This window comes from Apodemus sylvaticus, chromosome 13, assembly GCF_947179515.1.
Source record: "Apodemus sylvaticus chromosome 13, mApoSyl1.1, whole genome shotgun sequence".
Lineage (NCBI taxonomy): Eukaryota > Metazoa > Chordata > Mammalia > Rodentia > Muridae > Apodemus > Apodemus sylvaticus.
This window is the reverse complement of record NC_067484.1, coordinates 70,834,827-70,857,659: the sequence shown is the minus strand read 5'-3', so window position 1 is coordinate 70,857,659 and position 22,833 is coordinate 70,834,827. Positions and strand designations below refer to the sequence as shown.

The following is a 22,833-nucleotide window of genomic DNA, read 5'->3' as shown; positions in this document are numbered from 1 at the left end:
AACATCTCCAAGTCTCTTAAAATTAAAATTTATTATTATTATTATTACTATTGTGTGTGTGTGTGATGTGTATGTGGGTAGATATGCCATCTGCACCAGTGTGGAAGTCAGAGGACATGTCTGGCCTTCATTCTGTCTTTCCACAACTCAGGTTGTCAGGTTAGCCTTGCTGATAGAGTGGCAGACACCTTTACCCATAGAGCCATCTCTCATTTGCCCACTCTTTTTAAGAAGCCCTAAAAGACCAGGTATAATGGTGCAGACCTACAATCTCAGCAGCTGCGGGGTGTTTGTGTGTGTGTGTGCAGGAGGATTAGGAGTTTAAGGTAAATTGGCTCTTGAGTAAATTCAATCCCCAGGATCCACATAGTGAAAGAGAAACCACACTTAAATTCAGAAACTCTCCTGGGGTCCACCTGCCTCTGCCTTCAGAACACTGGGATTAAAAGCATGGCTGTAATAAAAACAAAAAAAGTTTTGCCGGGAAGTGGTGGCGCACGCCTGCAATCCTAGCACTCTGGGAGGCAGAGGCAGGCAGATTTCTGAGTTGGAGGCCAGCCTGGTCTACAGAGTGAGTTCCAGGACAGCCAGGGCTACACAGAGAAACCCTGTCTCGAAAAACCAAAGTTTTTAGGTGATTCTTGCTTTCACAAACAGTTCGAGACCAGCCTGAACTCTGTGTGACCCTACCTCAAAAATAAAATAACAAAATAACAAAAAAAGATAATAAACACCACAAAACAGAAGGAAAAAAAAACCAAACCAAAACAAACAAAAACCCAAACAGGAGGGTCGTGTTCCACTGTGCCCGAAGAGGTGGAACTTTCCTTGCTGTGTTTTTCCCTCGGTAAAGCATAGCAGAAGGCTGCCCCCTGCTCCGGACGCCTTGGACTAGCGTGTGGGGTGCGTGGTGGTCACCGCAGTCGGCCCAGCGGGTCCCGGGGAGCCGGACGGGGCGGGGCCTTCCGGGGCCGCGCCCCGAGACTCACCTGAGCCCGGAGCGGTGACTCACCTGCCCTCCGCCCGCCTTTCCCCGCCGCGGGCTGTTCCCTGAGTCTCCGCCCCTTCCTCCCGTCGGGGGTCCGGGTCTGCGGGCCCAAAGGCCACACAAACAGGACTTCTAGGGGTCCCGGCCTAGAGTGGCCAGGCTACCCTCCGGCTGGGAGGCTCGCCTTGGGAAGCGCCGGCTGCGCCAGGCCGGGACCCGCGGGGTGGAGGCCGCGGGAGGCGCCGGGAAGAGCGCGCGGAGGGAGGTGCCGGGAAGGGCGGGCGGGCGCGGCGCGGGGCGGGCCGGGGGCGGGGGCGCAGGGCGGCCCATTTCCTCCTGGGAGCCGGACGGGCGGGAGACAAAGCGGTGGCCGTCGGCTTGGCGCCTCAGGAATCGTCCCGCGCTCGTTCCGCTCGCCGCAGGTAACTCTCCGTCCCTTCCCTCGGGGCGCGCGGGGTCCCCCGGTGGTGCGCGGGTCTCCTCTGCCTCGGGCCTGGGGTGTCCGGTGCGGGCTCTCGGCTGCCGCCGCCCTAGAGCGTCGGGCTGGGGCGGCTTCCCGGAGCAGCCTGGGCCTGGGCGGGCGGAGCCCGACGCTCGGGAAGCGGGGCGACCGCCGGGGCGCTTCCTTGGAAAACTTTCTCCCTCTTTCTAAACTTTGTTCCCGCAGCAGGGAGCGCGCGCGGGAGCAGCGTCGCGCCTCAGGCCGCCTCCCTCACTGAGGGACAACCGCGGCGTGACCCCCGCGGTCGGGCAGTGGGGTGTTTTAGGGACGCGATTGTTCCCTGGATTAGGGCCGGCCACTCCCCTCCCCCTCCCCGCCGCTGCGACTTGGGCGTTTGCGGGACCAGAGGTCGGAGGAGCCGACTTTCCAGCCCGACCCGCGGGGAACGGGAGTCGCAGCTTCCTGTTCTCCAGCGCTCTCGTCCTGAAGGTGCGCCACACCCGTGTGGATTTGTGGCAAGGAGTTTAATTTTCACCTTAAAATTACTCAGCCTCACTTGCTGTGAAACCTCACTGACATTACCTTAGTTTTCACGACTGGCTTTAGAGTTACTAACTTTGGGTTACCGAGAGCGGGTCTTGCTAAGTAGCCCAGGCTGGCCTGCCTCAGCTTCCCGACAGCGGGCATCGCAGGCTTGCCATGTCAGTGACCTGGCTTTTGACTTTTAAAGGAACTTGTTAATGTGTCTGTAGAACTTGGGGGGCGGGGATGTCGTTGACTGGATTCCTAACCTTGGTTTTCAAGCAGTGGCCACCCCAATAATTCAGTGAGCGGTTGGCTCAAATCAAGGATTGATACCCGCTTATGTTCTGTGCCTTCATAACATTTGGTTTTATTTTAGATGCGTGTGTGTATGGAATTTACAATAATTTATGATGTAAATCTGTGCTTCATCATTGTACCTTTTAGGTGTTTTAAGAAGGATATTTTGTGTTTAGCGTTGAGTTTTGAAGACTACAGGTGGCTGTAACCTTTAGAAATAGAATTTGTTGTGTTTTACAAAAGGATTGAGTGGGGAAATCATTTCGTTGCCTCTGTTTAATTGTTCGTCCTTCCTGACTTGCTAAGTTAACAAACAGGTTTTAAAAATTCTTTCTTTGAGGCCTGGAAGCTTCTCTAGTGACAGATCCCTTTCTTTTTGTTTTTATTCCATTCTGGATCTCATTGTGAAGCCCCAAACTAGCTTAAGCTTCCTGAGTGTTGGGATTCAGACCATTGCACCTGTCTGGATCGTATTGTTTATAATGCAAACAACACAAGCTTGTGGAGCATGGGTGGGGGTGTTAATAAGTTTATAAGTCTGGCCCTTCTGGAAAGTGGTGGCTTTCGAACTGGATGAAGCATGAATTAAAGTAATTCCACAGAAGGAATAGGGCAAAACCTAAAAAGGCATTTAAGTGGAACCGGGATATTATTCTGTTTTTTCCTCCCTTTACTTTTCCACCCCTCCTTTTCTTGCATATGATTCTAACCGAATATATTGGTTTTCAGCACCAGTTATGTGTTACCATCCATCTCCATTCCCATCAGAAACAGTTTATATAGTGATCAGAGATGAGGGGTGTCTTTTTTTCTTCTAGTTGAGTATCACTCACTGTCCTGTGCCTTTTCTCATCAAACCCCACCCCACCCCACCCCACTGTGGTATTGGAGAACAAACCTAGAGCCTGTGCATGCTAGGCAGGTGCTCTGTATTTGAGTTGCACACCCTACCTCTGTCATCAGCCTTCGCTGCAAACATCTAGTTCCGTATTTTGAGTGTAGTTTCTCTCCTGACCCATGTGGGTCTCCTCATATCTTGTAATTTTAAAGAAAGTCATGTTAGTGATACTACAGATATCCCTGCTTGTTGAAGGCAGTTGCATGTGTGCTGGCTGAAAGGTAGACAGGATGGAGGACTAGGATCCTTAATCGGTCTAAGTGGCCTGAGCATTGGCTAAGCCTTTGGAGGCCTAGAGATCTATTTATTGTGAGTAATGAAGTAGGGAGACAGTCTCACCTAAGGTTGTCCGGGAAGGCAAAGGCCAGGTCACAGGTCACAGATGGTTATGTTTAGATTTTATTCTAAAGCTGTAAGATGCCTTCGTAAGGGCTTTCATGATCTAGCAGCATTTTATCCCTTGCTGGTGCTTAGAGAAAGCCTGAATTGGTGTGTGTGTAAAATCAAGGAGTTGAGTGGGGAAGGTGCTCTGGATGAGTGGAAAGGACCCAGATAAAGCCTTGGTTGGGTGGCAGCCAGGTGTCTGGGCGCAGCTTCTGAAGCAGTGAACTGTGTTGGATCTCGAGATCCAACACTCTCTTCTCACTTCTGGTAGCAAATTTTGTGTCACGTTTTCTTAATAACTTCTGTTCGTGTTGTTACTTGTTGATATATCCATGTTTGCCATCCTTGTTGGAAAGTGAGCCCTGTAAATTTCTTCAAGGTAGGGCTCAGGCCCTACATAACCTTTGGTTTGGTATCTGGTAAGGAGGCAAATTAGATGCTGTGTTGAATGAAGGGAGGAAGGAAATCTTTCTGGAGTCTAAGCTTATGACAGTACAATGACAGATGAGGTCATAGATTACAGTCAAATTGCTGTTTTGGGCAACTTGAGCTTTATTCAACTTTGTCCCTTTTCTTTCTACCCAAATCTAGTCAGTGACAGAATCCGCTCTGTAGTGTTTTGTTTACGTGCCTGTCGTTGCTTCCACTCCACTTAGCTTGCTTGCTTGCTGCCGTGGACTACTCAGTTGTATCTGAGTAAGCAGTTTAGTTGCTTGTTTGGCTTATTATTTATTTAGCAAAGGGTCTTGAGTAAATTTAGTGATCTTCCTGCCTCAGTCTCCCAAATGCTGGGATTGATTGGGTACCACCACACGTTGCCTATATTTTATTCTCCCTGTGGTTTTCCTTCTGGACCGTGTTGCTTTCTCTTAATCACTTGACAGACTTACTTCTTTTTGAAACCTCTGGGTTTTTTCTTGGTGCTCAGTGTTTGCTGTCTTATACAGCTTCTATAGTTCAGCTTTTATACTGTTTGGCAAAAGTTTTCTGTGGATGATTTCTGGGAAGTGTATGTGTAGAGGGTAATAAGGTTGTTGGTTTTTTTTTTTTTTTTCCAAGACAGGGTTTCTCTCTGTAGCCCTGGCTGTCCTGGAACTCACTCTGTAGACCAGGCTGGCCTCAAACTCAGAAATCTGCCTGTCTCTGCCTCCCAAGTGCTGGGATTACAGGCATGTGCCACCACCGCCCAGCACAAAATATTTTTCATAAGAATATTTATATACATGTACTTACACATATGCATTCACAAGTGAAGATACAGGACAGCTTTTGTGAATTGGTTTTTTTCTTCCACCATGTGATTCCTTGGGATCTAACTCAAATTTTCAGTACTATTAGTAAGTGCCTTTACCCAGTGAGCCATTGGCAGCCTGTAATTCTTTTTTTTGAGCCGGTGTCTCATGTAGCCCAGAATGGTCTCAGCTTGTTATGTTGCCCTAGATGACCTTGAAATTCTGGTTTTTTTTTGTTGTTTGTTTGTTTTGTTGTTGTTGTTGTTGTTTCTCTGTATAGGCCTGGCTGTCCTGGAACTTACTCTGTAGACCAGGCTGGCCTTGACCTCAGAAATTTACCTGCCTCTGCCTCCCAAGTGCTGGGATTACAGGTGTGCACCACCACTGCCTGGTGACCTTGAACTTCTGAAACTCTTGTTTCCACAACCTGAGTGTTGGAATTACAGGGTTTACCATCAGGTGTGTGTGGTACTGGGAATTAACCTAGGACCTCTTTTATGTTAGACAATTATTTACTGACTTTCTGTTGTAAAATATTTCCTATCCTTTGTATCCTACCCTGGGTCTTTGGCCATTTTATTGGAATGCTTTGTAATAATTGCTTCTATACCCCTCCAAAAACTGAATGACACTCCCCCCCCCCCCACTGTTGCAGAAAGGATCCAAAAATCATAAAACTTGTAAAGATTAATGATAGTGTTATTTACTATCCCTCATTTATTTTTAGGAATTTTATTTTAGTTCATGTGTGTTCACCTGAATGTATGTCTGTGCATCGTGTATGTATAGTATCCATAGAGAGGTCAGAACAGGTATCTGATTCCCTGGAATGAGAGCTATAGACAGTTGTATGCTACATTGTGGATTCAGGAAACTGATTATGCTTTTTTTTTTTTGTGGTAAGATGTACACAACAAAAGTTACTATTTAAACTTTCTGTACGCTGGGCGATGGTGGCACACGCCTTTAATCTCGGCACTTGGGAGGCAGAGGCAAGCAGATTTCTGAGTTCGAGACCAGCCTGGTCTACAGTGTGAGCTCCAGGACAGCCAGGGCTACACAGGGAAACCCTGTCTCAAAAAAACCAAACCAAACCAAAATGAAACCAACAATCAAAAAGAACCCTTTCTGTATGTGTGTGCATGCCCATTGACTTTAAGTAAATGCACATTATTAGACAATCTGCCAATTCCAGGGAAACCCGTTAGGGTCTTTGTGCCACCAGGACTGACAGAGTAACAATCCACAGGGGACAAGAAGGGAATCTAGTTCAACACAACTCAGTAGTCAACACTGGTTAAAACTTAAATCTGACATCGTACAATTTATTGCAACCATATTTAAGTATAGTACAATATGGAAAAATGTTTCTTGGTTCTCTAGAGCTATTTTTATCTGTCCAAAGTGAATTCTGTACTCCTTAAACAGTAGTTTCTTATTCATCTCTTTCCTGGCAGCTACCATTCTGTTTGTCTGAGTTTATTCATTTTTTTGTTCCCTTCTTGTCCCTTTCCTTTCTCCCTCCCTCCCCTCCCTCCCTCCCTCCCTCCCTTCCTTCTCCTTCTCCTCCTCCTCTTTCTTCTCTCTCTCTCTCTCTCTCTCTCTCTCTCTCTCTCTCTCTCTCTCTCTCTGTCTAGTAAGTTTTTAGGTTTCATGTGTATTGGTGGTTTGCCTGCATGGATGTCTGCACCATGTGTGTTTGGTTCTTGTGCTCACAGATGACATTAGGGAAACCAAGAATGTTAAATATGCAGGTTTGTTGTTTACAAGGAAAAGATGTATGACCTGCTTTCTGTCCAGAAGACTGGGAATGGTGGCTAATAACTTGGGTGATTCTTGTGCTATCTGTAGGGTCAGGCCATACCAGGCTCCCCCAGGCAGGACCAGAGGGAGCTAATAATCTAGGCAGCTGTTATATTATCTACATACCCCATAGATAGAACCAGAAGTGCTTACTGCTGGTCAGGTGTCCTCCTATCTGTATGGCAAGCTTCCATAACCAGGACCAGAGGTGACCAATAGCCCAAATGACCTTGTACTATGTGTCTGACTGAGACCACACCAGATCCTCCCCTAGGCCCTAAAGATAATACATGTCACCTATTTCTAGAACTCATCTTCATGAAAGAAGTGACATGTATTTTGAGAAGAGTTTCAATATAGTTATGCTTCCTGTGCACAGGGAATTGTGTTACACCAGGAAACGTCTTCAAATTTACTGAACTTAAATATGTCTAAAATAAACTGCCCAGTGTTAGACTTTAGAAGTTTGAACCAATGTAAACAATAATTTTTGAACTGGATTTCCTTCTTGTTCCATGAAGACTGTTACTCTGTTGGCCCTGGTGGTTGTAGATTTCCTTGTAACTGGCAGAGTTAAAGACCATTATGAGTTACCATTTGGATATTGGGAGTTGAACCCACAGGATCTTATGTGTTCTGCCAGAGCAATAACCACTGATCAAATCCCTAGCCGGGCTCTAAAAAAACTTTTTTGGTGGTGTACTTGAGTTGTAGCTTTTATATTTTTTGTTCCTTTATTTTATTTTATTTTATTTTATTTTATTTTATTTTATTTTATTTTATTTATTTATTTATTTATTTATTTATTTTTGAGACAAGGTCTCTCCATGTAGTCCTGGCTATCCTGGAACTCCTTAACTCCATATGTAGATTAGACTGGTTCTACCTATTAGATACCTGCCTGCCTCTGCTTCTCCAGTGCTAAAGAATAAAAATATTTTATATGGCAATCCCTTATCAGAGAATTGATTTGTAAATACTTTCTCTGGTTCCATTGGATATCATTTTACTTCCTGTTGTATTTTGTTAGACGAAAGTCCCATTGCATCCCTATGCCCCACCTATGTAGATCTGGCTGTAGACCATTATGGCCTTGAACTCAAGAAAATCTGTCTGCCTCTGCCTCCTGAGTCAAAGGTGTTCACCATCATTGCCTCAGCTTAAAAGTTTGTGTGAGTTGTGTGTGAGTTGTGTGTGTGTGTGTGCTTTTTCAAGGATTTATTTAATGTGTGTGAGTACACTGTGGTTCTCTTCAGACACACCAGAAGATGACACCAGACCCCTTTATAGATGGTTGTGAACCACCATGTGGTTGCTGGAAATTGATCTCAGGATCTCTGGAAGAGCAGTCAGAGCTCTTCTTCAGATGACCGTTGAGCCATCTCTCCAGCCCCCAATATATAAGTCTTCCCCCCCCCCCCCCAGGGTTTCTCTGTGTAGCCCTGGCTGTCCTGGAACTCACTTTGTTGACCAGGCTGGCCTCGAACTCAGAAATCCGCCTGCCTCTGCCTCCCAAGTGCTGGGATTACAGGTGTGCACCACTACTGCCCAGCCCAATATATGTCTTAAAAGGCTAAACTAAACAATAGAGTTAGAATTATGTGATGAGGTGATTTCATTGATTATATGTCTGAATTGTGATAGATAGCATGATCTTTGGAATTTTTACTCTTACGAGACTCAGCCTTACTTTGAACTTTTTCATCTGTCTAATAAGATGATGATGTAAAGGGTGTTTATTTTCACTTCCGATGTGATAAAATGCTAATAGAGTGTGTTATGGAGTGCTGGACAAGCTGTTTTTATTTATATTTAGTGGGTTTTCTTAGGAGTAAACTGATGAATCAAGTTTATCATTTAAATATTCCCATGTTGTTAATTTACTTACCTTAAAATTCTGATAGGACTGGAGAGATGATGGTTCAGCAGTTAAGAGCACTGACTGCTCTTCCAGAGGTCCTGAGTTCAATTCCCAGCAACCACATGGTGGCTCACAGCCATCTGTAATGAGATCTGATGCCCTCTTCTGGTGTGTGCTTATATATAACAATAAATAAATCTTTTAAAAAAAAAGTGGGCTCAAACAGTCCTGCCCATAGGAAGGCAGAGATAGGCATGCACTACTATGTCTGGCTGGTTGTATATGCCTGACTGGTTGTATATGCCTGGCTGGTTGTATACCTATAACTTTTTTTTATAAGAAAGAATTCTATATTGAACACACATGCACACCTCAGCACACGTGCCTTACTGAGGGCAGCACCCCTGTACCTTAATGACCTTTCACTAGACCCTCCCTCTCCTTTTGAAGACAAAGTCTTCAAAGGCTTGCCTTGAACTCAAGATCCTCTTGTCTCAGTGTACCCTGTACTAATACTAGCTAGGGATTATGGCCACATTTCCATGCTTAGTCCTACCAATTGGGGACTAACATACTCAATCCATATGTAAAACCACTGAGGACCAAGAAGCACCATGATAACATTCTAATCACCTCTTTCCCCTATATGATTGCTTTTACTTTTTTTTTTTTTTTTTTTTTTTTTGGTTTTTCGAGACAGGATTTCTATGTGTAGCCCTGGCTGTCCTGGAACTCACTCTGTAGACCAGGCTGGCCTTGAAATCAGAAATCCCGCCTGCTTCTGCCTCCCAGAGTGCTAGGATTACAGGTGTGCGCCACAACTGCCCGGCAGCTTTTACATTTTTTAAACCCCCATCTCCCACAAGAGAATTAAGAGAAAAATTAAGTAGGAGGGAAGAAAGGTGTTGGTTCATTACATTTGGGGAGGAATTATATTTAGCTGGAGAACTAGCATTTTCAGAGGTGTAATAATGGATGCTCTTCTGTTTCTCTATCTCCCTGATTAGAAGCAGTAATTAGTAATAAGAGTACAATTTCTCATTATCTAGAGGGCAGGACCCTTATTTGCCCACCTGGCAAGATGTTGGGTAAAATGTGTCTGGCTAGGGGGATAGAGTCGCTGCTAAGCAAAGCTCAAATGGAGTAGAATTTGCCCAGTCTGCATCGGTCCAAGCCTTTCCCTGGAAGTTTCAGGTCCCCCCATCCCCATTCTTTTCCAAGACAGGGTTTGTCTGTGTATCCCTGGCTGTCCTGGAACTCTGTAGACCAGGCTGGTCTCAAACTCAGATCTATCTGCCTCTGCCTCATGAGTACTGGGATTTAAGGAATGCGATATACGCCGTGGCTGTAGGACCTCAAGTGTTCCAAAGTAGTTAAATCAGATAGACTCTGCCAATATAGTTATTTAGGTGGGTCAGATTATTGGTGTTCCCTATAATGTTGTCTTCCTTCCAGAATTTGCCTTTTACAGTTGAGTATCACTACATTGTGCATGTGTACCATATTTTATATTTTTATGTGTGTGTTTGTGTTGTATGTATGCATGTTTAATATGTGTACAGGTGCAGGTGTGTGCGTGCGCCAGAGGACAATTTTTGGGAGTTGTTTCTTGTCTTAAACCCTGTTTTGAGGGGATGCTCTCTCTTTTTTTTTTTTAAAGATTTATTTATTTATTATATGTAAGTACATTGTAGCTGTCTTCAGACCAGAAGAGGACACCAGATCCCCATTACAGATGGTTGTGAGCCACCATGTGGTTGCTAGGATTTGAACTCAGGACCTCTGGAAGGAGCAGTCAGTGCTCCTAACCACTGAGCCATCTCTCCAGCCCGGGATGCTCTCTTCTTAAACATTAATTTTTTTGTATGTGTGCGTGCACCACAGGACAATTTTTGGGAGTTGGTTCTTGTCTTGAACCCTGTTTTGAGGGAGATGCTCTCTTAAACATTAAATTTTTTTTGTATGCATGTGGATAATGCATACCATATGGAGATCAGAGAACAAATTATGCAAATCTGTTTTATCTTTACAGAGTGAGAGTTTTGAGAATTGAACTCAGATGATCAAGATTGGTGGCAGTTGGCTTTACCCAATGAACCATCTAGTTGGCTCTCTAGTTGTTCTTGCTTTTGTGCTCAAGGATAGCTGCCTTGGAGCTGTGGATAGGTGATTCCACTTCCATCACTCTGAATGATTGCTGGGATTACAGACAGATCATCAGTTTAGCCTGAAAGAACTTTTATTACAGTTATTAATTTTATTTGTATGTGAGTGTTCCTGAGTATGGACATTGTATGCAGGTCTCTCCTATAGCCAGAGAGGGCTCTAGAACTGCATTTACAGGTTGTCTCTCCTGTAGCCAGAGGGGGCTCTAGAACTGTATTTACAGGTTGTCTCTCCTGTAGCCAGAGGGGGCTCTAGAACTGCATTTACAGGTTGTCTCTCCTGTAGCCAGAGGGGGCTCTAGAACTGCATTTACAGGTTGTCTCTCCTGTAGCCAGAGGGGGCTCTAGAACTGCATTTACAGGTTGTCTCTCCTGTAGCCAGAGGGGGCTCTAGAACTGCATTTACAGGTTGTCTCTCCTGTAGCCAGAGGGGGCTCTAGAACTGCATTTACAGGTTGTTGCCAGCTGCCTGCTCTCAGTGCTCCCTCTGTAAGAGTAGTAAGTGCCTTAGCTGCTGAGTTATCCCTTCGGCCCCTCCATTAATTTGTGTATATATGGGCCACAGCACAAATATGGAGGTAAAAGGACCACTTGATGGAATTGGTTCTTTCCTTCTACCATTCGGGTCATAAGGATTTGAACTTAGGTTGCCAGGCTTGGTAATAAGCACCTTAACTGCTGTGCCATCTGGCTGCCTCCTGCATCTGGTTTTTTACTTCTTGGTACACGAACTCAGATGGCAAGGCTTGTGAGGCAAGTGCTTTTACCTATTGAACCACGTCTCTGGACTCTATATAGCACATTTTTATTATTTGTTCATTTGTTTAGGGACATTTGGGTTACTTAGGAGTTAAGCTTTTCCTTATAGCTTTATTAGGCCAAAAACATGGTGGCACTTGTCTTTAAACAGCACTCAGGCAGAGGCAGGCTGATCTGAGTTCAAAGCCAGCCTGGTCTATATAGTGAGTTCCAGGATAGCCAAGGTTATATAGAGAGACCCAAAGCCAAAACCCACCCAAAAAAAGAAAAAAAAATTTTTTTTTGCCATTTATGGAGCTATCTCTCCATAAATTTACTTTATCTGTGGTATGGCATAGTGTTTTAACACTTTAGAATTCATGCTCTATTGATGTCTGTTTTTTTAGTTGTTGAGTAAAGCTAGAGGATTTGGATGGCAGATGACATTCTTTGGATGCAGGTGGAAGTGTCTGTCCTTTCTGCTGTTCAGGTGTGTAGTGAGGCTGTGAGAGTTCCAAGTTGGTGCTGGTATCATTTAGTGTATAACCCTCAGTCGTCTGTCTGTCTGTCCAGCAGTGCTCTGTGTCTCGGATGGTTACAGGCTCATCTTCTCATCAGTAATCTTCCTTCAGTCTCGTTAGAGTTTGTCGCTGTAGCTCTGAAAGCAGATTATATATTATATAATTTTAGTATTAATTGGAACTTAATATCAAATGGTTTAGTTGTATGTTTGTGTAGTTCTTCAATTACCTTACTTTGGGTACACAACTTTTTTGGAATAGTATTCCAAAGAACTATGTTTCTTAGGTCATTCTTGAATCCTTGGACTCAGTAGTCCTTGTGCATCAGCCTTCTGATAACTCACAGTTATCTTTGACCTTTGTGCTGTAGCATGCTCAGGTCCACATTTGCTAGCAATCTCTCCCCACTAATAACATACATATGCATAGAAATATATGCATACAAAAATAGAGAAAGATTGAAAAAATAAAAAATGTAGTGAAGGAGAACACATTTTATGTTCTGTATGGGGATAAGGTGGTAGTGACATGAACTAAACAGTTATGAATTTGACCTCTTTGGCACCTTCTGTTTCCGTTTGGGATACTGGGAGTCTATTATTGGGCATGAGGGAGGGAGGGACGGAGGGGGGGGCTGTACAGAGCAGCAGAGCCAGTGAGCTTGCTGCAGATGATCTCGCCCTCCTGCTCAGCCCTGGTGTTGGGGGGTCAGACCTAACAGTGTAGTGATCAATCGGGCTTGAATTGTTTAATTTTTCTGTAAGTGGTGAGAGCACAGTACTGAATTAACCATTATTTAAAGTTCAAAGTGTGTAAAAGTAACCATGTTTCACAATAAAATGTCAGTATTGTCTTTTTGTTTTTTGTTTTGTTTTGGTTAGAGCTTCTTTTCTTTTCTTTTCTTTTCTTTTCTTTTCTTTTCTTTTCTTTTCTTTCTTTTCTTTCTTTTCTTTTCCTTTCTTCTTTTCCTTTCTTCTTTTCCTTTCCCCTCCCCTCCCCTCCCATCCCCTCCCCTCTCGTTTTTCGAGACAGGGTTTCTCTGTGTAGTCCTGGCTGTCCTGGAACTCACTCTGTAGACCAGGCTGGCCTCGAACTCAGAAATCCACCTGCCTCTGCCTCCCAAGTGCTGGGATTACAGGCGTGTGCCACCATCACCCTGCTGATTTATTTATTTTTATGTGAGTACACTGTCACTACCTTCACACACACCAGAAGAGGGCATTGGATCCCATTACAGATGGTTGTGAGTTACAATATGGTTGCTGGGAATTGAACTCAGGACGTCTGGAAGAGCAGACAGTGTTCCTAACTGCTGAGCCATCTCTCCAGCCCCTTGGTTAAATAACTTGCAACCTTTTTCTCGTATAGGTGTGTTTCTACTCTGTTTCTAACGGAGCTTGAAATGAGCGTACAATTCTACTTACTTGATGGAGTCAAACTCACTATTTATTTATTTATATATTTATTTAACAGCCTGGTCACAGGCCTCCCCCCCCTTCTCCTAGTACCACTCTCACTCATACCCCCTATCCCCCAAACTTACTTTTGACTGTGATTTAACTTATACTCCCTATAGGTCTGGAGTCATGCACATGGTGTAATGGAATTCCATAGGCAACTTTGGATGCTCTAAACATTTGTAACTAAGATTTGATCACTTGAAACAAGTAGCGTGAGTGTGTAATTTGATTTTTAAAATGTTAGCCTTTTCTTATTCTTGATTTAGTAAAAGAAGAAATGGATTGTGGAATTTATGTAACTTTCATTTTTAGCATTAAAATTTATTTTTTAGATTTATTTACTTTATGTGTATGCATGTTTTGCATGCATGTATGTATGTGTGTGTACCATGTGTGTTCTAGGTACTATCAGAGGTCAGAAAAGAGGACAATGGGTCCCCTGAACTGGAGTTATAGACAGTTGTAAGTTGCTCTGTGGTGGCGGGAAGTGAACCCAGGCCTCTGTAAGAGCAACAAGTGATCTGAGCCACTGGGGCCCATCTTAAAAAAGACGGAAAAGGCGCTACAAAATAGTTAAATTAGTGTTGGAATTTTATGATTAATCCAATTTAATCTTAGTGTTATAACTTATCTTATTTTTGAATTACTAATTTAAAGGCTAATTATTTTCTGGATTATCTAATTTTGATTTCCTGCCATTATTTAAAGCTGTGTTTTTTCTTTGTCTTTTTCTGAATTTGTGTGGTTAAGATTGGCAAAATAAGTAGATTGTCTATTTTCATGAAAATGTTTTATTGGTTTAGTTAATATTATTTTATTAGTATTTGACTTCAGAATTGAAGATTTGAGATGGAAACCTGAATAAAATTAGGTTATATAGGCGTGTGCTGCTTTATTAGTCAGGTTCAACTGCAGGGTATTCTTGAAGCTGGAAGTACATCATAACTCAGGGACCACATTCTGTGCGCCCCACTTCTAGTGACCTGAAGAAGAGGGGCCTTTGCCTTGTTCAGTTGGCTCCAGCACGTGCTTTCTCTCCAAGTAAAGATGCATTATTCATTTGCTTATACTATGTTGGACGTTTCATTATACACTTTATTAATTTGGGCTCATAATCACAATTTGCAAAATATAGGGGAGTGAATAAGACAGATGCTGAAGAGGAGAGGCAGGTTACATCATGAAGGAGGCTTGTGAGACTTTCTGTTTGGGGATCTGTCAAATCTTTCAAAGGTTTCCTTGTAATCAGATGTTATCCTTTTTTTTTTCTTCTCTTAAACTTTCACTGACCTGGGGGTCATTTGATTCTCAGAAAAGTTTTACACTGACTTTGAAGTGTATCTTTAAAAACCTGTAATTTTAGAGAGAAATGGTCAAATGAAATCCCTTGGGAAGGGGTGAAATTCAAGGAAATGGAAGATTTCCCTTGGGGAAAATGTAAACTTATTTAAGACTAGTGAAAGATAAAGGCTGCTTTCTAGGTAGTGTTGAATCTAAGGAAGTGTTATTCTGAATGTCAGTAACATTGGGAAGTACTCACTTAAATATAGACCTTCATTAAAAATCTGCCTGTGTGCAAGATACCAGAGGGATAGTAAGCTTCCCAGCCAATGACATTAGCCCTGTAATACAGTAATAGGTGGGAGCTGCAATCTGCATTGGTTATTGCTAATCTTTTTCCTTATTTCTTTCTGTATGTCAGCGTTGGTAGATGAAAACCGAAGCAACTTTGAGTCATGCTTGTTGAACATACAAAATTATAAGCATGCACCCTTGCACCTAGGAAGTGTTACTTTAGTTGACTCAGTGATGGTGGGCCAGAGAGACAGCTTGACTGTCAGTGCCTGCCTCCAGGCAGGGTGATTAGAATTCCTGGAAACCACAGAATAGGAGAGGATTAAAAAAAGTTGCCCCTTGTCCTTAACTTCTCTGTAAATAATTGTTAAACAGGATTAGGAACAGGGTTTCTCTGTATAGCCCTAGCTGTCCTGGAACTTACTCTGTAGACTAGGCTGGCCTTAGAACTCAGAAATCCACCTGCCTCTGCTTCCTGAGTGCTGGGCTTACAAGCATGCGTTACCACTCCCCAGCAAGTGTTGTTTTTGTTTGTTTGTTTTTAAGTGCTGGTTTACAGGTTTTGATGGCACACACCTGAGGCACAAGACTGAGACAGGATTGTCATGTTAAGGGCTTACTGGCAAGATCTTGTCGTAGAACCTCCAACCGTGATCCATATGTGTTCACAGTGACTCAGTTTTATAGTTTCGTGTGGCAAATTCTGGAGGAATCTAGAGAGGCAGGAACAACCCTTTCTGTGAAGTAGAGGACAGAATGTGTCTGAGTCTTAAGAAAAAAGATGAATAGCTTTCCAGTTGTGAAATTCTGAAGGCTCTCTTGGCAGAGGAAAAGTGAATGCAAAGATCTGGAGGCCTTCTTGTTCTACTGGGGTGGGGCTGGGAAGGCTAGTGGGTAGTGCAAGTTGGCTGAGTAAGGTTTTGACTTTATCCTTCTGTTTCTCCACCCAGTGACAGTGATAACTAGCTGCTTGTAGGGGAATATAGATGGGTAACAACCCTCCCACCCGCACTCTATAAGCAGTTCTGGGAATGGAGCTCACGGCTCAGCAGCTACTAAGAAAGTGCTCTGTCACTGAGCCTAGCACTGCTGGCTTATGCTATACTCCAGACCAGAGATCAGAACTAGGCTAGGGCTTTCAGAGCAGTGTATTATATCAGTAGGAGGTCAGTGCTGACTGAGGTAAGAACTAGGAAGGGGAGAGGGGAGGGAAAAGAAGCTAGAGTCTCCTTGGAGGGACATGGTTGGCCTCCAACCATAAAATTATTTTTGTTGCTACTTCACAACTGTAATTTTGCTAGTTAGGAATTCTAATGTAAGTATTTTTGGAAATAAGAGGTTTACCAAATGGGTCTCTACCCAAAGGTTGAGAACACTGCTTTAGGAGATGGGGCCTAATGGGCCATCTTTAAGTCGCTGGAGGCATGACTTCCAAGGGGCTTACAAGGACATTGGGAGCTCTCTCCCCCATTGGCCAGTAGACTTTATTTTACTATGTTTTTCTTGGTGTGCTGCCATAGGTTCAAAGTTGTGGAGCCAACCAGTTACACACTAAAATACCTAAAATCATGAACCGAGTATAATCTTTTTTGCTTTTTTTGGATCAGGGTGTCTCTGTGTAGCTCTGGCTGTCCTGGAACTCTCTTTGTAGACCAGGGTTGCCTCGGAACTCTGATCCATCTGCCTCTGCCTCCAGAGTGCTGGGTTTAATGGCATGCAACACTAGGCCTGACACAAACCAATGCTTTAAGTTAGTTGATCATCTCCAGCTGGGGGATAAAAACAAAACGAAACATAACAAAATGTTGATTATCTCATGTATTTGTTACAATCATAGCAAACTGACTCTATAAAGACCCTCTTTCCCTTTGGAGAGGATTTCTTTTTAGCATTTCTTAAAATAATTGTTATAAACAATGAGAATAGAACAGTTCTAGAATGTATAATAAGAAAGGAGGAACAAAGTTCAGAGGTCTGTAATGCCGTATAAATCTTAGGTTCTTGGTTTTTGACTTGGTTTCTTTTTTGCCATCCACTCTATTTTTCAGTTATGCTATGGTTGTTGGAGGTGTCTGTGTTATTCACAACCTGAGATAGCCAGTTGCTTCTGAAGTGATATCAGACAGATTTTAATAAGGCCTCTTTGACAGCTGAGGCACCCTCCTTTAAGCTTTAGAGCTTCTTGTGAAGAAGGGAGACCTGTACAACCTTAACTTTATACTTTAAGGTGTAGTTTAGTGTTGTAACTATCTGTGCCTGCACCATTTTTTCTTTCCTTCTCTCCCTCTCTTCCCCTTTCCCCCTTTGAGACAAAGGGTTGTATAGTTGTAGTAGACCACCTTTGTAAATGAAGAACTGGTTTAAACTGCCTCTGCCTCTCCAGTGGTGAGGTTAAAGCAGGTGTCACCATGATCTGCTCTTCCCACAACTTTTGAGGGGAAATTTTCAAACCTAACAGAGGAGTCAAAATAGTAAAGTATTAGTTGCTTTGCTTATTGTTGTGATAGACTACCTGACAGGCAATGTAATTGAGGAAGGGTTTATTTTACTTACAGTCTGGGAGTACAGTCAGTCGTCATATTGGGAGTACAGATCAGCACAGTTGCATCCTGATCTTCCTTCCTGCCTCCCTCTCTCATGTGCGGGGATTTTAGATTGGCATGGTCCAGTGAGACTGATTCTTGGCCCTCTCAGCACCCCAGCTGCTTGCATTTCCCTTCTGGTGCCGATCTCCTCTCTTGTTTATTGCTTATGCCATCACTGCAGTGTTTGTTTTTAATATCCAGGCTTGTTCTCTTGCCTCAGCCTCTTGTGCTAGATTGCAGGTGAGAGCCACCACGCCCAGCTCTTTTTTAGTGGTACTTACTGTTGCTGGAATAGTGTTCTTAGAGGAGGCACACATTTGGCTGAGTGCTTGCTGCTCAGTGTTTGAATACCGGTGGCTTTAGATTCTGTCTTTTGCTTAGTGCTTTTTGTATGTTTCCTGATGCTTGTGGCATGGTATTGTTATTTTAATTTAGCTATTAACTTTGGCATCCTAGGAAAAATGAAACATAAAAGGAAAAATATGAGTGATTGGAGTGGTTTGTTTGTTTGCTCCCTCCCTCCCTCCTTCCCTCCCTTCCATTCTTTCTCTGTTTCTTTCTTTCGACAGGGTTTATTTGTGTAGTCTTGGCTGTCCTAGGCTTTATAGACCAGGCTGTCCTCTTTCCAGCTGTATGGGAAACTTTTTGCTCCGGTTATATATAATTTGGCGTCAGACCCAACCAAGGTGATGATACTGAAATTGTAATTAGAAATATTGGCTATAATTATAAGAAAATAATTTTCTTTTTATGAGGACTATCTCCACTTAAAACTTAATATTTCCTTACTGCTCCCTTAATCTCAACTAGTTTATAGTGCAAAATCAAAGATGATAGTCTGGGATTTAGAGATTTAGTTAAATAAAATTTAGTTTTCAGAGTGAGTTAATTATAAGGGTTACTATAGTTTTTGGCAGTTACCAAGAGATTTGGGAGCTGAGATTCCTACAGCTGTGTTAAGTATGCTTAATGCAGATACAACCTGGCACACCTATGACTGTATAGAGTAATTCTTAATCCTGTATCTTGTGCACTGTGACAAGTTAATGTTGCTGTGGGTACTTTTAATTTCTAAATCTCCTGATTTGCATTTAAATGAACCATCCTAACATTTCATTAACATAACCTTGCTGTTTAAAAAGTTGGCTTTGACTAGCATCCCAAGGATGGAAAAGACACATTTTAAGAATGATGTGAGCATTTTGTTGAAAATGAACTTGTAATGTCTTGTGAGGAGGTGTATAGCTCTTCTCACAAGGAGGCAGTTTGCCAGCAGTCAGCTCCCTTGGGTTTCCGAGGGAACTGTGGGTTTTCCTTCATACAAGTTGCTGGACAAGCAATTGAGTCTCTTTCTGAATTTGTAGCGATATTTTGCATTATAGACAAGATCACTATTTTTAAAATAATGAAGACCAAATAACTACATTTTAACTTTTCATTTTATTCCACTAAGTATAATTCTTCCTGGAAAAACTAAAGCTTGCTGTTTTTTATTAAGATTGGCCAGCTCCAGCAGATTTTATAATAGATTTTGGAAAGGAGTGCTCTGTAAGTTAATTGGAAAACTAGAAGCTGCCAAGAGCTTTAAAAGTTATTTGTTTAGCTATTCTAAACAATACCATTAATTGTAAATAACCAGGAGAATATGATTAAGATGAAGGCAGGAACTTTTTCTTGGTAGGTTTGTGAATATTTTCAAATGAGTTGCATAAATTCAGTTCAGTTTAGACTGCTGTGCCCTGTACTAAGTACTTTGCTAGCATCTTATGGAATATAAAAATGTATAAGTATTGCTGCTACCTTTAAATTTAACTACTGAGCTATCTCCCCAGCCCCGTCGTACCTTTAATCCGAAAACATGGAACTTATATTAAGCTTAAGAAAATTAAGTTTAATAAAACAATTCAAAGGCTGTTAAGTCACTTGGTCTTAAGCTGTGGGTCTTGACTCCTTTGGGTTTTACCTTATGATTCATAACAATAGCAAAATTATATTTATGAAATAGCAACAAAAATAATTTTATGGCTATTTATGTTATAATACAGCTCTGTAACATTAGTTACTGTATTTAAGGTTGCAGCATTAGGAAGGTTCAGAACCATTGACATTACTGAAAGACCCTGTTGCTGCAGATACCAACCACATACTTTGCTTGCAAGATGCAGTTGAACTGGAAATTTACTCCCTGCTGGCTACTTTTTGTAGTGGTGAGAAGTGCTACCTGTGTAGGCTTGTAGAGGAGAAAAAGGCATTAGTGGTTTTAATTAGATGTGAACCTTACTGTAATAACAACCAGCCAAGAAAGATCTGCGCTTTTGTGTAATAGTGGTGTGACTGTTATGGGGTAACCAATGTACAGTACTGTAAACTTGGTCAAAAGTATGGCTTGGGAATTCATAGGCACTAATGAGGAACAGTTTAATTAGATTGATGTAGTGTCATTTAAGTCTCCTTTTAGTGTCTTTATTTGGGGGCTGGAGAGATGGGTCAGTGATTAAGCATGCATATTACTCTTGCAGAACCCACCTTTGATTCCCACCCCAGATCAGACAGTTGACAGGTGCCTCCAGCTTCCAGAGGCACCTGCAGAAAGGGGTTTGTAGGGAGGAGGGCTTGTCAGGGACGGGAAGTAAAGATAATTAGAATGTATTTCATACACATATGATTGTAAAGAACAAATTTAATAATAAAATCAACACTTTGATTATAGGGCTCAAAGGATGTAGAATATGAAATTTAACATCTTTAAAATAAAAAAAGTATTTTCATTTTAAAATTGTATGTGTGTGAATGTTTTATAAAGGCTTGGGTTTCTCAAAGCCTATTTTGTTTATGGTTCTTAAACACTTCAACCTTCCTTCCAGCCCACCGACTAAAGGTGGGGAGAAGGGTGTTAACAGGACAAGGAGTTGTGGACCTGTGTAAAAGTAGTTCTTTGGGGACGTTTCCAGTCTTTGTTGTCAGGATACCAGCAGTTCAGTTTAAAAGAGTCACCAAACACAAATCAGCAACAGCAGCACAGCCAGGCCTCTGCTGAGTTGACAGGAGTCAGTGGGAGTGACTGGGACCAGCTGAATGCTTTTCTGCCTCTCTACAAAGTGAGGATCAGTGAAGACGAACAGAAGAGTTGCACAGCTAGCTATGCAAGCGACCAGTCGCTGTCCATTGAGTCCTTCTTACACCCTTTCCAAACATCTCATGTCCTGTTTCGGGACCTGCCTCAGCAAAATATCACGTGAGTGTGCATCACATGACACAACCAGAAATTTCCACGTCATATCCCCCTTTTTGTTTAAAGAAGGTTTTTTTTCTCTAGTATTAACATTTATACACAATAAAAATAATTAAAAGGGACTAGAGAGATGGCTCAGCGGTTAAGAACACTGGCTGCTCTTCCGAAGACCTGGAGTTCAAATCCCAGCAACCACATGGTGGCTCACAACCATCTGTAATGAGATCTGACACCCTCTTCTGGAGTGTCTAAAAACAGCTACAGTGTACTTACATATAATAAATAAATAAATCTTTAACAAAAATAATTAAAAATTATAAAAGTAGAACTCTGCATCATAGTTTAAATAGATAACTTATGTGTAATATAGTTTAATAAACCTAAAATTTCTATTAATATATAATAAACAAAACAACTTTAAATTCCTATCAGGATACAATAATTCAAGCAAAACAACCTTAAATTTCTAATAGTATGCAATAAAAACAAAACAACTTTAATTCCTTAGAGTATGCAATAATTCCAACAAAACAACCTTAAATTCCTATCAGTATACAATGATTCAAATAAAAAAAGCTTAAGTTTCTGTCAGTATACAATAAAACAAAATAACCTTAAGTTTCTATCAATGTACCATCCTCGATGATAACAGTTGTAACTTACCAAACAACCAAACCATCCATTCCAGTTTAAAGGGATTGGGATGCCGGTCTTCTTATAACTGCTTCATGCTGAATTGGGGTGAAGTATTCCTGTTTGGAGCCCAAGGGGCAAAATGATTAGTCCCTAGCACATATGTGGCAGATGTGCAGCTTGGTATTCATGTGGGTCCCAAACAACTGAAACGGGGCTATCCCAGAAGCTCTTGCCTGTACATGGGATGTGTTCTTCTAGCTGGGCTGGCTGCCTTGTCTGGCCTCAGTGGGAGAGAATGCTCCTAGCCTCACAGAGACTTGAAGTGCCAGGCTGGGGGAATACCCAGGGGCCCCCCATACGCACAGAGGAGAAGGGGTGGAGGAAGGATTGTGTGAGGGAGTGATCAGGAGGGGAGCAATGTAAAATGAATAAGTAAAAACATAAGTAAAATTAAATTAAAAAAACAAGAGGAAAACAAACAAAAACCCAAAACAAAAACCCCAGCTGTAGCATTTGTTGCCCAGTCTCTGTTTTTGCCCAGTCTATGTGTTGTCAAGTCTGGGTTGTCCAGTCTCTGTGTGATCGATCATTTTGGCTAGCCCTTTGAAGTTGATGTGCATGAATATTTTTGAGAAATCAGTAACTGAGACAGTCTGTGAGAGTGAATCACCTGGGCCATTTGCTTTGTGAAGATATTGATGTCTCAGCTGATAAAAGTTTTTCCCTGGTCAGATCTAATCTTTCTAAGTTTTGTCAGTAACCATATTTTCTCATCCCCTGTAGATACATAAGCATGCACCATCACTGCCCGGCTTTATTCTCCCTTTTTGTTTAATAAGCATCTCTTTCTTTTAAGTTACAGTTGGCTCTTTCTGTAACTGTTTGTCCTGTGGGATTGTGTGGTATACCAGTAACATACTTGATATTATTTTTATATATATTATATATATATAATAAATATTAAATTATATTTATATTATATATAAAGTATGTATAAAGTGTATTATATTAAAGTATATTATATATAAAGTAATATATAAAAAATTGTTTCATTTTATTGGATACATATGAGGGAGCATTATCAGTCTTACTTTGTGTAGGTATCCCCATATTTGCCATTATTTCCAGTAAGTGTGTAATAACACAGTCAGCCTTTTCAGAACTTAAAGCAGTTGCCAGTTTACACCCTGAGTACATGTCAGTGGTATGGTGTAGATACCTTAGTTTTCCAAATTCTGCAAAATGGAAAACATCTATCTGCCAGATATCATTTTTTTTTTTGGTACCCCTAGAGTTACTACCAGCAGGTAACAGAATTTGTATAGAGAACAAATAGAACTTTTTTTAATTATTTCTTTTGGCTTGTTGCCAAGTGATGGAAATTCTTTAAATCTCTCCCGTTAATATGATATTTTTCATGAAATTTTGAGGCTTATAACACATTTCCTATTAGTTATTGGTCAATTTCACCATTTCCTTGCGCTAATGGAC

The 22,833-nt window shown here is 42.0% G+C and overlaps 1 protein-coding gene across 1 annotated transcript in view; it reads left to right on the top strand.

Annotated features, from left to right (window-relative positions):
- The first annotated feature begins 1,303 nt into the window (after window positions 1-1,303).
- Window positions 1,304-22,833, top strand: part of Ctnna1 (catenin alpha 1) — a 126,519-nt gene continuing 104,989 nt past the window's right edge. Inside the window, exon 1 of the mRNA XM_052155317.1 lies at window positions 1,304-1,410. The gene's annotated coding sequence lies outside the window, so the exon portion shown is untranslated. The remainder of the gene's footprint in view (window positions 1,411-22,833) is intronic.